Consider the following 15,657-nt stretch of genomic DNA (forward strand, 5'->3'; position numbering starts at 1 on the left):
TTGCTTGATTTCTGTCTGAAATGTACATATATTTATTGGCATAGCATGTAAACCTATAGTGCAATTCAATTTCTTAAAAAAAAATGCTAGTTTGTTTATCCTTACCTACATATCAACTTTCTACGGGTCTTGGGAATAATAGCAGAAAAAAACCATCAAAACAATTAAAGTGGGTAGTTGATGCATTTTTGTGATTATGAATGTTTTACTTCAGGTCGGACTTCAGTATTTTGTGTACAATGTGCTGTGTATAGAATGTGTGTTGAGTGTAGAGAGTGTGCATGTATAGTGTGTGCGTGTGTTTAGTGTGTGTATGTGTGTGTATAGTGTGTTGTGTATGCAGTGTATGTTGTATGTGTGTAAGCTATGAACAGGTTGTACTATATCTGCTTTGCATCACAAAGGTGATTTTCTTGACTTATAATCTTTGAAAAATTTTTTGATGAGCATTGTTATTTTTCTTGCAAAAATATTAAATTAAGCACCTAATTTTAAGAAATTATAAGCTTATTAGCATATAATGAAATGAAGTATACATGACCCCTGCAGTATAATGCACACACACACATACACACGTAAAATAAAATGAACAACCCCAATTTTCATAGCACATAGAGACTCCAAATGCAGTGAGCATTTTAAACTTAAAATATCAGGTAAGGAGTTACTCTAGAGTCTCAGTGGCCACTGGCCACATGTGTCTCCTTGGATTAATATCTTTTTAAAAAGTTAAAAATTGATTCTCTATCCAATGAGATGGCCCAGTGGGTAAGGACACTTGCCACTAAGCTGTGGGACAGGAGATCAATCTCTTCATCCCACATAGTGCAGGGAGGGAATTAACCCCCTGAGCTGTCCTCTGATTCCCACTGTGTGTGACAACATGCAGGACTTATCTACCACTACTCTCCAAACCCAAACCCAAACCCAAACCCAAACCCAAACCCAAACCCAAACCCAACCAAAACACCATGAATGAACCTAATTTTAAGAACCGTCTCTCAATTGTCCTAGACACATTTCAAGAAATCTCATTTCATTGAGCTCCACACATTTTCTGTCATGTCACAGAACATGCACCTGAACCGTGACGATCTGGACAGAGACTGTTACCTGTGACAGAAAGCTTAGGAGTTGTGAGTCTTGCACTATAACATGTGACTAACGGGGTGTGCAAATGGACCTTAAAAATCTGCAGATTCTAATGACAAGACTCCTATTCACGGGGCCGAAGAGATGACTTGTCAGTCAAGAACACTGGCTGCTCTTCCAGAGGTCTCAGCTTCTTTTCCTAGCACCCACATGGGAACACAAATCTGTCTGTAATTCTAGTCCCCAGAGGATCTGACATTCTCTTCTGACTTCCAAAGTTACCAGGCACATATGTATGATATACAGGCATACATGCAGGCAAAACACCCATATACAAAAAATAAATTCTAAAAAAGAGTCCCATTGACAGAGAAGAAAATACTTATCTATTTATGAAAAATGTTGTCCATAAGGCACATAACAGTTGTTTGTAAAAGTGGGGTGACATTTCTGTCACAGGAAGAAAATAGGATTTTATGGGAACCATCATCAGAATTTAAAACGTATTTGACCACAAACACAATCTCGAGTTTGAAATAACTCAAACAGTAATTCAGTTCTATAGGACGTCATATGCCTAGCATAAGTTGTGAGAAATCTGGGATCTGACTTCTAGCACCTCAAAATAGAGCTAAAAGCGTATATTCTTATAGGACATTGGAAACCTTGGCACTGGCTTCAAGATGGACAAAGGGAGACGAGCATTTGTGATTTGTGAGGATGGTGATGGAGAGGATGGTGATGGTGAAGACGGTGGCTGAAATGCTGCTGATGCTGATGTGGTGATAGTGGTGCTGCAGCAAACAGAGCTGTTAGGCTGATGAAGTTAATCCTGTAGGGTAAGAGGGTGCATTGTAACAGAAAGCCAAAGAAGCAGCATGTACCACTTCAAGGTGATTTCGAGTTAATAAAAAATTTAATCTACAGTAAGCACCAACATTCTACATGGGAGTAAACCAAAGACAAGAGATTTTAAGTCATATTCCAAGATCCCTAATTCAGCTCAGGCACCCTGACTTAAAGCCAGCATTTTAAATGCATTAAATTCATTTGTTTCAAAACATAAAAACATTATGAGGCTGAAATGCAACACATCTGGATCTCTTCAAAGAAAGAGGCAAAGTTGCTTAAAATGTTCATAGTGTGGGTCTCAGAAGACACACAAGGGCTGGAGAGACACCTTGGTGGTCCAGAGTGCTTGCTGCTCTTCCAGAATGCTGAGTTTTGTGCCCAGGACTAACACTGGATGCCTCATAGCTGCCTGCAACACCAGCTCTTAGGGGCTATGCTTGCTTTGGTCTTCATGGACAAACATGAACCCATGTGCCTGTGCATGTGTTAGTGTGTGCATGTGTGCGTGTGTGTGCATGTGCACACACACTCACTTCCTGAAACACTAAACAAATAAATAAATACTTTTTACAAAGAAAAATAGGATGGTCAGTGTTTTTATCGAAGGGTGTGCAATTGGTAGTGTCATAGTACATAGTATAGTTCAGTTTACTCTCTACCTACATACCTATCTACCTGTCCTCTGTGTGGTCTAACCTCAGAACTCTTGGCAACTCTCTGCTTTAGGGTGTCTCCTACACTGGGTGTTCAGCATCATCCCAGGCCTCTTTTAACTATAGTTCAGAAGCCAGGCTGTCTTCTACTCCATGTCTCCTCAGTAATAGCAAATAAGAATGTCTACAGACATTTCTAAATATCCCCTATAGGGCAATGCTAATTCCAGTGAAGAACACCATTGATATATTTATTGCATACATACTGTATATATGTGATATATTTATGAAATGAAGCATTTCAGTGATCAGAACCATGTTGCAATAAAAGAATGAAAAGAAGGAATGAACTGTGCAGCCTGGCACTTAATTCTGGGTTGATCAAACAGCCACAGCCACCTTGTAAGTATCAAACGATGAAAAGGATGGATAGTTGAGCCAGGGCTCAGGGCAGACAGTGCAACCCCAGGCATGGAACAAGATTTCCATAATACAGAAAAAGTAACATGTTTGATAAATTATTAGTAAACTAATGAGATTACTACTATCTAAATCAAGAATAAATTAGAAAAATAATATTTGTTGGCAGATTGATTAAAATAATTAACAGGAAGAATTTTCATTATTCATTAGAGAAAGAAGTATATTCTAACTGGTAGTCAGGCTAAGTGTGTAGGGGAAAAGACATCAAAGAAGCACATAGATGTTAGATGCCAAGTTTGTTTTAACTGGAATCAACTGGTCAGGTCCTATGCTGGATGCAGATAATCTCCATCAGTTTTCTGTTTTAAATTCTATCATTGTTTGCAAAAATGAAGTGGTGGGTTTTAAATCCAGACAAGAAAAAAAAACATACATTCATGTGTTGCATATTTAATACATCTCAAACAAAAGAAAGTTGAAAATAGTAACCAGCTGCTTCTTTCTCTCCACTGGAGGGAAATGAGCATGAAAAAAAAAAAAAAACCAACAACCAAAAACGTAGCATTCAAAGTTTCATCTCAGATTTAAGAAGCACTTACTTGGACACCAGAGGAAGTTAGCAAGCAGGAGGAGCGGAGGTTGTTTCTTGGTATTTGACTTAGTTTTAAAAGATAAAATATTTTTTAAAAGACACAGAGTGTCTGGAAATATTTTTAAAAATAAAACCCTGGAAAGTTAGACTTATGGGAACCTAAAATCAATTCTAACCAAAAGAATTCTAGTCAATTTTAACCAAATTAGGGAGGACGCATGGGAGTTAAGTGTCACTGATGACTTTCCCACTGTCTGTTCTTTCATGAAACACATGTTAAGATTAGATCGTGTCATCAAGTAGCAAAGTCCTTTTTACAGTGTATTAATTAACCCTGGAATGTCTGTATAAATAGGTAGTTATTAACATCAGTGTTGTACATTTCTATAGATACCATCAATAACATAAGAGCACATACTTCCCCTACCAGGATCTGTGCTTTACGTAGGACAGATTTTTTTAATGTGTCTGTGCATATGAGAGCAGGTGCCTGCAGAGAGGCCCGAGATGTCGGATCCTCACAGGACTGGAATGAAAGGTAGCTGCGAATCACCCAATACAGGGGTTGGGAACCAAACTTTGGTCCTCTACAAAAATATGCTCTGGAGCCGTTGGAATGAGAATGACCCCCATCCACTCATGTTTCAGATACTTGGATCCCAGTTGGTAGAATTGTTTGGGAAGATTAGGAGGTAGGACCATGGTGGAGGAAGTGTATCACTGAGGATGAGTGGGGAGAGGAGCTTTCAAAAGACTGTTCCCAGTGTGCCTTTCACTGACTCCTACCTGTGTGGATAGAGAAGTGAACTCTCAGCTCTTCCTACCACTAGGCCTTTGCTGTGCCATCGTAAACTCTAACTTTCTGAAAATATAAGCCCAATTAAATGCTTTCTTTTGTAAGTTGTTCTGGCTCTGGTGCTTGTCATGATAGAAATGTAAATGAATACATGTCCTTAACCATTAATCCATTTCCCCAGCTCCATAAGCACTGCATTCAATTCTCTCAGAAGCCACATTTTGGTTAGTATTTTCATCCCTACTTGCTGGTATAGGTCAAAGACTCTAAGTAACTTCCATGCTCAAAGAACTTCCACCATTCCAAGTTACTTGTTCAGTAAAAGTAAAAACTGATTTGGTTTAAGTTTCCTGTGTCCACAGGCCTGGGACTTTCGTTGATTTTCAGCTGCAGCTGACGGACAGCTCCTATAAACTTGTGCACACCACTAATGCCACCATGTGTTTCAAACTGGATCCTGGCCGTTTTCTTTAATTTTACATTTCTGGAATTGGTCTGAAGCCAATAATTTGACCCTGGCAAGAGAGCATAGACAGGTGAGGAATTGATGTTCCTGAGTATCAAAGATGACGAGAGTTAGCCAATCAGCATGTCAGCTTCGAGAGAGGAACAGTTCCAAGCCATCATCTTTGGGATTTCCTGAAGCAGCCTCAGCAGCATTTGCTCAGGTGCCCTCAGTAGAAGTAGTTCAACAACAACCAATACTCCCCCCTTAAGTCCTATCACACTCTCCTTCTTCCTACAACCCTGTTTCTTGAGATCTGTTTCCTATTATATATTTGAAGAATAAACCTTACATGAGACACATTCAGTGGGGTTCTTCAAAATACCTCTAAGGACTAAATGTAAGGTCTATTACTTGAAACACAAAAATGCATGCCTAGCTAAAATTTTTCTCTACTCATTGGCATTCAAAGCAGACTAGGAGTGGTGCACAGGCCTTTCATTCCAACGCTTGAGTAGCAGAGGCAGGCATACCTCTGTGAGCTCAAGCTTAGTCGGATTTACAGATTTGAGTTGAAAGCCAGCCAGCCAGGACTATACGAAACCAAACAAGTAACAACATCAGATCCAGAAAGATGCAGCCTTTGTGACGATTTGGTGACTCAAACAGTCGACAGTTCCATTTAAGAAACGGTTTAACCTAAAGTCTATTATTATTTCCAGAGTCATGGCTAGCAGTTAACTCTGCTAATTGTTGCAGGAGAAAAACTGCCTAGTTGGCATTTATATGAGCACTGCAAAATTCAAGACTCTTTGAGAGTCAGCCTTTGGGAAAGATACATCTAGGCAATGGTCACTCATGTTCACGAATACAGTCTCAGAATTTCCAGGCTCCTGAAACCCAAATTTTTGGAATAGAGACAAAAGAAGCATTTTTTTCAGAATCGTTCCCATAACTTCTGATGGTGACAGGCTGCAGTTAACCAGTGAACCACGGGAAACATGACAGTGCAGGACATTAGCAAACTGCACGTTACAACCTACCATTTCCAATCACGTACAACTGCAGTTTCTAGGTGATGAATGACAAATAGTAAGAAACAAGTCCTCTAGAAATGAGAGAGAAAGACAATAGGAATGGAGGAGAGAGGCAGAAGGGAGTACGGGAGAGGTGGCTGGTTTTTACAGGTGGAGGCAGCATAGTGATAAATCCTAGCTAGTGGGAGAGAGCAAGAGAGTGGTGCTTTGGGGGAAAGCCAAGCCCAAAGGGATGTCCAAGAGAGGAGATAGATGATGGGCAAAAACAAGACATCAAATAAAACATTAAAAGGGCCATTCTTCAAAGCTACTAATCTGGACTGACGTGGCTTTCAGATGTACACAAGGACAGAGTCACAGAGTAGGTCTCCCACAAACAACTCTTTGATGAAGATCACAGAGAATCCTGAGGAAAACGATGGAATCTGAAGTGACAGTGTCAGACTGACGCAGGCCTGGTGCCACATGCAGAGTAAATTCCCCAAACTGCCAAATCATCTGTGTAATGGTCTGACCATTTCCAAATTACAGCGATGTCAGCAATAATACTTCAGACCATTTCCAAAATTCCCCATTTCATTTTATTTTGCTGATGCGGAAAGGAAATGAAACTCGATACACATTTGAGAGAAGCAATTCAGTCTTCTGCAGCTGCTGCCTGGTATCCAGACAGAATGACAGATCCAGGGAATTCTCCATAATCATCGTGGGCCAATTTCAACTGGGTCCGGGAGCCACTGCTCTCTTCTCTGTCTCTAACTCATTTCTTGTCTAACTAGGATGAATGCATTACAGAATTTTTTTTTCTTTGCTGGTTTGAGAATGAAAGTTTCTAAAGTACATTTTAAAAATGAATTGCTACTCTCTTAGAATTAACAAGATGCTGAGCATAAAGACTTTTATGATAGAAAAAAAATCATGACTTTTTTTCCCCTGAGCTGTAGTTTCTTTATCCATAAACTTGAGCTGAGGGTATCACTTCACTCCTGGCTTATTTTGAGCTAACCTCTTGTGAAAGGTGTTCATGAACTGCCCATAAATTGTTTTTTTTTTTTTTTGTCAAAATAGAAACATCCATTACTACAAATTTGTGATATTGAAAACAGTAGTATGATCTGTGTGAAGTTCATCCCTCGGGGTTGAAACAGTCCTTCAGGAAGGAGGATCAAAGTTCATTCAGACTCAAAAAGCTAAGAAAACTAATAAGGCTCAGGAAGTCCAGAAAAGTTACAGGGTCTCAAAGCTGCTCCCTGAGCTTATGTGAACAGCCGCTGAGGACTAAAGATCCTTCAGTGGGAAGCTTTCTCAAGTCTTTTCTCATAGTGGATTAGCCTTTCTGTCTTTCAGTTACCCATATTACTGTAAGGGACCTCCAAAAATCCATTGGTTCACCAAGCTAGATTTGGATGGAATCATTTCCTTGTTCTATGATATGTTCCATCTTCAGAATGAACAAACACTTGCCCAGGTCTCCTAGAAGAGTCACATAACATATAGGAAAATGAGATGGTATCCTTAATCACAGAAACACGTACTCTTGGTATCTCAAGAGTAAGGTGATACTTTAATAGCTTATTATCATTCAATCATTTAGAAAAATGTGAATATTTTTCTGTGCTACCTCTGACTATTTTATCAGTGCTTTTACATTTATACATTTTAATTAGCTTCCAAATATACTGTTTTAAAGAGTTTATCTTATTGCTATTATTATAAATTGTGTGGCTTAATTCTCGTCACTGGACCTGGATTGAAGAAACACACTCAACTATACATTTGAGATTGGAAAACATTTTCAACTAAATCAGATTGTCATTGCTATAATATGCAAGCAGGGGTACCTCTACTGAACTTTGGAAACATTTCTATAATGATAAGCCCACTTAAGCTGTGAAGTGTTAAATAGTCAAACAAATTGACAGCATCCCAATATTATACAAAGGCTTGTACTAGGCACTGCAGATAGAAGAGCTCATTATTGCTGTTTGGGGAAGAGTAACCTGCGGCAGTTTGCAAGGGAAACCACAATATTGAAAGCCACGTGAATTCAAGAGTAAAGAAAGCACTAAAAGTAGTCATGCTTGGGGAACGTTTATGTTGCAGACAAAAGCTAAGTTAGGCCCTGCAGTACATTAAAACCTGAATGATCTGTCATCCTACCAGCTGCAGCTCACAAAGATCAATGGCTCTGACAAAAAGACTCAGGGGCTAGGTGAAATTTCTTTTACTAATCAAACAGGGGACAATTGTAGTATCAATGAGGACAAGGTCAATGAATTAAAGCAGATCTATTATACCAAACCCAAACAATAAAATATAATTGGTAAACATTTACAGACTTCAAACTCTTCTTGGTATTGAAAACTATATAAAGAGGAAAATATTTAACAAAACCTTCTTACTGATGTACAACATGGGGTAATCTGGGAGTTGATTCAAGAAAGTTTCTTCTTACATAAATATTATAGCTAATAAAATTGGGAGAATAATAAAGTTCAAATATCACCATTTTTGCTGCCCTCATAGAATGGATATGTCAGGATATTCGTGATAAATGACTTTTACACACTGAAAAAGGTATTTCAAACTGACTTGAGAGATGTTTCATCTATATAAGCATGAGGAGCCAAGTTCAGACTCCTAGTACCTAGTAAAAACAAATATCAAAGCCCTAGGTGGGATGCAAGCCCTTGATCTAAGAGTTCATGAGGCATAAATTGGTAGATTCCAGGGCCCACAGGTCAGCCAGCCTAGCCCAACCAGTGGACTCCAGCTTCAGTGAGTAACCTTGTCTCAAAACATAAGGTGGTGAGGACTTGAGGAGGACACCTAAATTTGTCCTCTAGGCTCCGCATGAAATCACACCTGCACACACACACACACACACACACACACACACACACACACACACACACTGAAGATAGAATGGAAAGAATCAATAACTCAGCTAGAAAACTCAAAGGACAGCCTAAGAAGCTGAGTGAATTAAGAAAGATCTCTACCTAAGGGACATCAGAACTCTACCTAAAGTAGAGCATCTAAACCAAACCAGCCAGAAGTATGAAAAAAATAAATAAAAACAAAACCATCATGGAAAAGAAAAAGGAGGGAATCATAGAACACCAAACCTTTGAATTACAGGCACAGATGAGGGAGAAGAATCCCAAGCCAATGGCATAGACCAGATCTTTACCAATAATACAGAAGTAAAGTTCCTCCAAACCAAAGAAAGTAACGCCTACATGGATATATGAAACACGTAGATCATCAAATAGACAAAACCAGAAATGGAAATTCCCATGGCATTGTAATAGTTAAAATACTAAGTATACACAATAAAGGAAGTATAGTGAGAGTTATAAGAGAAAAAGCACAAGTCATGTATAAAGGAAAACCCATCCTTGCTCACACACTGAAGGCCTAAAATCAGCCATAGGCCTAAAATCAGCAATAGGCCTGTCATACATGTATACTAACACCAAGTCTTGGGTCTCTGTGGAAAAACATTGAAACAGATGGCTATAAGCTATTGTAAACAGGCAGCTTTCATGGAAATTTACCAACCTGAGTAGTCATAAACCTTGTAAATAGGTAGCCTTGGCAGACAATACCAACTTAGGTAAGGACAAGTGAATCATAGGCAGAGTCATAGTGATCTGTCCCCTGGACCTTCACCCAGCCAATACCCTGTTCTGAAAGATATCTGTATTCCCCCTGAACACCCACACTCCAGTGTCATTCCCTTCCCCATGTCCTGCCTTTCTGTGTTTAAAACTCCTGTGTGAATGAATTATGATTTGAAAAAAATAAATAAATTATTTTAAAAAAGAATAACAGTTTTCTCAATGGAAAATTCGAAAGCCAGAAGAGCCTCAAGCAATGGATTCGACATCCTAAAAGACTGTGACAGACAGCCTAGACTAATATAACACACAAAGCTATATGCTATAATTGAATGAGAAAGTTTCCATGATATAGACAGCCTTACAGAGTTTATATCCACCAAACTAACCCTAAAGAAAAACAAAGGAAGCAATATATCAGGATGAATAAGGAATGAGCATAGCTGAGAAACTGTGGGAAAATATGAATCCGTAATTATTAAAGCACAAAATTCTACTGAGAACACATGAGCACCGAAATTCAACATCATGGTGAGTGGGGCTTACATATTTCAATAATTACTTTGAATATCAGTAGCCTCAGTTCTCCAACCAAAAGACACAGGCTGATTGAATGAATTAAGAAACAATCCGTCTATATAGGTTTTTTTTTTCAAGAAATACATCTTAATTTTAAAGATAGGTATTGCCTCATAGTAAAAGGATAGGTGAAAGTACTCCAATCAGATGGAATCAGGAAGCAAACAGGCACTGTTATCCTGGTATCTGACCAAATATATTTCAAACTAAAACTAATCAGAAGAGGTAAACATAGACATTTCAATCTAACTGTGGGTAGAGTTAACCAAGAAGACATAACTATACTAAATTTATATATACCCAATTTTATTAAGAAAATTATCTACCACTGGAACTAAAGATACAGATCAGCATCAACCAATTTATTAATAGTAGGTGATTCTGATACCTCACTTTCTCAGATAGATCATTCAGACAAGAAATAGACGGATAAAAAGGATTAAATGGCATCATATTTCAAATAGACTTAACAGATATCTACAGAATACTCTACCCAAACACCAAAGAACACAGACTCTACTCACCATTACATGAACACCTTTCTACGTCCTGGGACACAAAGCACATATTTAAAAATTCACAAAGACGGAAACAGCTCCATGTACCCTATCTGACTACAAGGTAACACAATTTAAAATGGCAAAAAACAAATATGTAGTAAATATACAAATTCATGGAGATAAAACAACTCATTACTGAGTAATGAATGTGTCAAAGAAGAAATCAAGAAATAAAACAAATTTCTGGACCTAAATTTAGATTAAGACATGACATAACAAAACCACTGAGCCACACTGGATGAATTGCTGTAAGGGGGATTTAAACTGCCCATGGGGGAAAAACACAACTCAAAAATTTGGAAAAAGAAGATTAAACCAAATCTAGTTCCAGCCAATGTCAAGAAGTGATAAAAATCTGAGCAAAAAGGTCAATGAAATAGACACAAACACACATGCCAGCATGCATGCACGTGTGCACACACAACCAAAGAAAGAGCAGAGCCTAATTGACAGAATCAAAAATAAATAGGGAAACATTACAACAGAAACCAAAGACATTCAGAATATTATAAAGTAATACTGTCAAACCTTTACTCTGTTAAGCAAGAAAATCTAAAAGAAATGAATGAATTTCTAGGTTCAACTAAACCACTAAAATTAAACCAAGCAGAAATGACAACCTAAACACACCATAACAAACGAGATTGAAATAGTAATAAAAATCACTCCAGGTATTAAAGAACAGTCCAGTATTAGATGTATTCACAGAAGAATTATCTGATTTTCAAAGGATATCTACAGCCAATCTTTCTTAAACTATCCCAGGAGAAAGGAAGAAAGAAAGAAAGAAAGAAAGAAAGAAAGAAAGAAAGAAAGAAAGAAAGAAAGAAAGAAAGAAAGAAAGAGGGAGGAAGAAAGAGAAAGAAAGAAAGGAAGAAGAGAGAGAGAGAGAGAGAGAGAGAGAGAGAGAGAGAGAGAGGAGAGAGAGAGAAACAGAAGGAGTACTCCCAATCTCCTTTGATATCCGAACAAGGTAAAGACACACAAAAAAATAAAACCACAAACCAATATCTCTGACGAATGTAGACTCAAAAATGCTCAATAAATTCTTACAGACTACATATATACATAAAAAAGATTATACATCATGTCCAAGTTGGCTTTATTCCTGAAATGGAGGGATGATTCAACTCAGGCGAGTCAATATATGTAATAACATAAATAGACTTAAGGAAAAATAAACACATGATCATCTTAATAGACCTAGAAAAAATACTTAGACATGACTTCATTTTGAATTCCTACAGAATGTAGGGCTAGAGAGAACATAATAAAAGCTATATAGGAAAAATTCACAGCCAACCTCATCCTAAATAAAGAAAGCTTGAAACAATTCCATTGAAGTCAAGAACAAGTCAAGGATGTCAAGTATCTCCACTCCATCTCAATACTGTGCTTGAAGTACTAGTTGGAGCAATAGCACAAGAGTAGAAAGTTAAAGTGATTCAAATGGGGAAGGAAGAAGATGAGGAAGATGAACTGCTTGTTATTTGCAGATGACATGATATTTGTGTGTAAGAGTTCCCTAAGAGTTTTCCTGAGAACTTCTAGATATGTTAAACAAATTCAGCAATGTGGCAGAATATGGAATCAACTTGCATAAATCAGTAACTAGTTTACACACCAAGGACAGTCCTATAGAGTTGGAGATCATGAGCAACTCCCACTAGCAATAACCTCAAAGAAAATAAAATATCTAGGAGTGAACCTAATGAAGATAGTAAGATATCTCTATAATGAAGAGAAGGCTTAGAAAGATATTAGAAAAATGGAAAGACAGCCCATGCTTGTGAATTGGTAGAATAACATTGTGAAAATGACCATTCTACCATAGCTCTTTATAGATTCAATGCAATTCCAATAATAATCTCCTTCTCATTTTTCTTTCACACAGGCATGAAAACTATCCCAAAACTTACATGGAGCCACAAAGGACACTAGATAGCCAAAACTATCCTGAACAAAAATCAACAATGCTTGAGGGATTGCCATATAGAATAGTGGTTCTCAATCTTCCTAATGTTGAGATCGTTTAATACTCTTCCTCGTTTGTTTTCATTGCTACTCATAGCTGTAAATTTTCTATTGTTATGAATCCTCATATAAAGATCTGTGTTTTCCAACGGTCTTCAGTGATCCCTGTGAAAGGATCAATCAACCACCAAAGGATGCAAATCAACCGACTTGCATTCTACAAGTTGAGAAGTATTGTTCTAGCGCCACAGTAATAAAAACAATATGGCACGCACACACACAAAACACACGTAGACCAAAAGAACAAAACAAATGACTCAAAATGAGTACATTTAACTCAGCCACCTAATAGTTGATGAAGACACCAAAAACATACACTGGGGAAAAAAAAGAAGCATCTTCAACATATGGAGGTGGGAAAACTGGATAGCCACACTCAGAAGATGAAATTAGGCATGCAATATGAAAAAAGTAATAATAAAAAGTTAGACACGTATCTCTCTCATTGCAGAAACAAAAAATTAACATCAAATGGATCAAAGAACTAAACATAAAACTTGAAACATTGAAATTGCCAGAAGAAAACATAGACAGCACTATATATAACATGGTTTTAGAAAGAGACTTGCTAAATTGGACTCCATTTGTCTAAGAATTAAAGTCAACAATTGACAAGAGGGACTTCATCAAATTAAAAATCTTCTGCACAGCTAAAGAAGCAATCAACAGAGTGAATGAAAAGCCCACAGAAAGGGAATCATTACTAGCTATACATCTGACAGAGGATTAATATCCAGAATATATAAAGAACTAAAATTTAAAAAGAATCAAGGAAAGGAATGATCCCCTCAAAATATGGGCTGGGGATTTGAATAGAAAGTTTTCAGAAGAAGGAAAACAGGGCAAAGAATGTGAGGGCATTTGCCTTGTCTTATTTTGTTTTGTCATGTTTGGTTGCTGTCTTTTTGTGGTTTGTTTTTGTCATGTTTGGTTGCTGTCTTTTGGAGGTCCACATTCTTTTGAAGGGAAAGGGATGGGGAGATCTGGGGGAGAGGGGTGTGGTGAGAGGGAAGGGAATTTGTGATGTGGATGTATTGCATTAGAGAAATATCCATTTTCAATAATAATAAAACAAAACAAAAACAAAACAAAAAAACCCCACTATGACCAAAAAACAAGTTGTGGAGGAAAGGGTTTTTTTCACTTATATTTTACCATCACTGGTCATCACCGGAGGAAGTCAGACCAGGAACTCAAGCAGAGCAGGAACATGGATGCCGGAGCTGAAGCAGAGGATGGGTACATGGCTTACTGGCTTACTTCTTATGACTTGTTCAGCCTGTTTTGTTATAGCGCCCAGAACTACTAGCTTGGGATGAGATCACTCACAATGGAAGGGGCCCTCCCCCATTGATCACTAATTGAGAAAATGCCTTACAGCTGGATCTCATGGAGACATTTCCTTAACTGTTGCTCTGTTTTCTCTGATGACTCTAGCTTGTGTCAAATTGACACACAAAACCAGCCAGTACAACATTCGTGGGAGACAAAGATGATTTCTTTCCTTCTAAGCAATGGTATGTGCTCATTCACACATGCTGGTATCTATTTCTTCTTTATTTCATTTGATCCTATAGCACGGGACTCAGAAAACTTCTTGTGTTTGCAAAGATGTCTAAGAAATATCAGGCGTTTTCACAAAAGAAGTACAGTCTCAAATGGTCCAGACTAGCTTCTATTTTGTCTTTGCAAGGATAGTTTATTCTACTACTTTTTCTTCTTGGATCTATCAGAGAAAGGTCAGTCTCCAACAACTTTACTGTGGAGGCAGATCTTATCTTGATAATTCATACATAAAACTTTACTTTATGTTCTGACTATATTACCTGAATTGTGGGGGTGTCATGACTAATGGGTGCATTTTGGGTAAAGAGTCAGAATTTAAGCTTTTCAGGAGCACATGGAGAACTCCAGTGGAGTCGTGTGTCTTGGCCACAGAAAAGTACAAATTTTATTGAATTGGGTTGAAAGTATTGTGTGCATTTCTACTATGAGACAGAATAAAAAAATTATAGATAATTACTACATCACATAATTTGGCAGCTTTAATTCCATTTTTGAGAAGTTTTGCAGAATGAAGGAACAGAACAGGGTTTGGGCTTCTTGTGATTTGTTTGTATGAGTATGTTGGCACAGCATGATGATTCAGATATAGTCACTGTAAGTCCATAGGACTTGAGTGGACATAGGTGTTTGGTTTTAATTTGATCCATCAAAACGGAGTTTGCAAAAGACCCTGAATCTTAGAAGAGATTATGTAGAAGATAATTGTGTTCAAATTTGTAGTGAGTCACAAAGCTGGGTGACTTCGCATGCATTCCAAAGGGGCCATGGCTCCTTGGCTGCAGAAAACTGATACTAGGCCTGGTGTGATAATTTTTTTCCTAGGGAACGTTTATAGATGTGTTACGTACACTGTGCAGTGAGTGGAAGCATTTAGCCTGGCAGGAGCAGGGGAGGCAGTGTTCATTATAATAGATATATAATTTTATATATAAAATTATAGATAAAAATAACCATTGGTCTTCAACCTTTTGTTGTTGTGAAAGGATCTGATGGTACTTCTTACAATGCAAACTTCTAAGGCATATGGCTGCTTCTGATCTAGTGGACCAGGAGGTTTCAATGTAGGCAGTCTGCAAGCCATATTATGAAAGACGCTGAATGTAATTTATATCTGGTGCTTCTCATTAAAGTATATTCATTGGTAATTAACAATAACTACAGCTTAAACAGAAACACATACTTTCTCACACTGTGACATGCAAAAAAAAAAGGGATTTTCTCAGTGCATGGCAATATGTCATAAAATGTTTTGTACAGAAACTACTAATTCTAATAGACATTTTTGTATGTGTATTATTTAAAACTAAAACCAATACGATTAACCATAAAACATCTCCTTTACTCTTTTAGTAGGCTAATGTCTGGAAAAGTTATTTTTCTATTTTTAATCTTTGCATAGGTAAGC

At 37.7% G+C, this 15,657-nt stretch overlaps 1 protein-coding gene across 1 annotated transcript in view; it reads right to left on the reverse strand.

Annotated features, from left to right (window-relative positions):
- Window positions 1–15,657, reverse strand: part of Col19a1 (collagen type XIX alpha 1 chain) — a 298,384-nt gene that overhangs the window by 193,397 nt on the left and 89,330 nt on the right. The gene's annotated exons all lie outside the window — the stretch shown is intronic.

The sequence above is a fragment of the Grammomys surdaster genome, unplaced genomic scaffold, assembly GCF_004785775.1.
Source record: "Grammomys surdaster isolate TR1022 unplaced genomic scaffold, NIH_TR_1.0 171, whole genome shotgun sequence".
NCBI lineage: Eukaryota > Metazoa > Chordata > Mammalia > Rodentia > Muridae > Grammomys > Grammomys surdaster.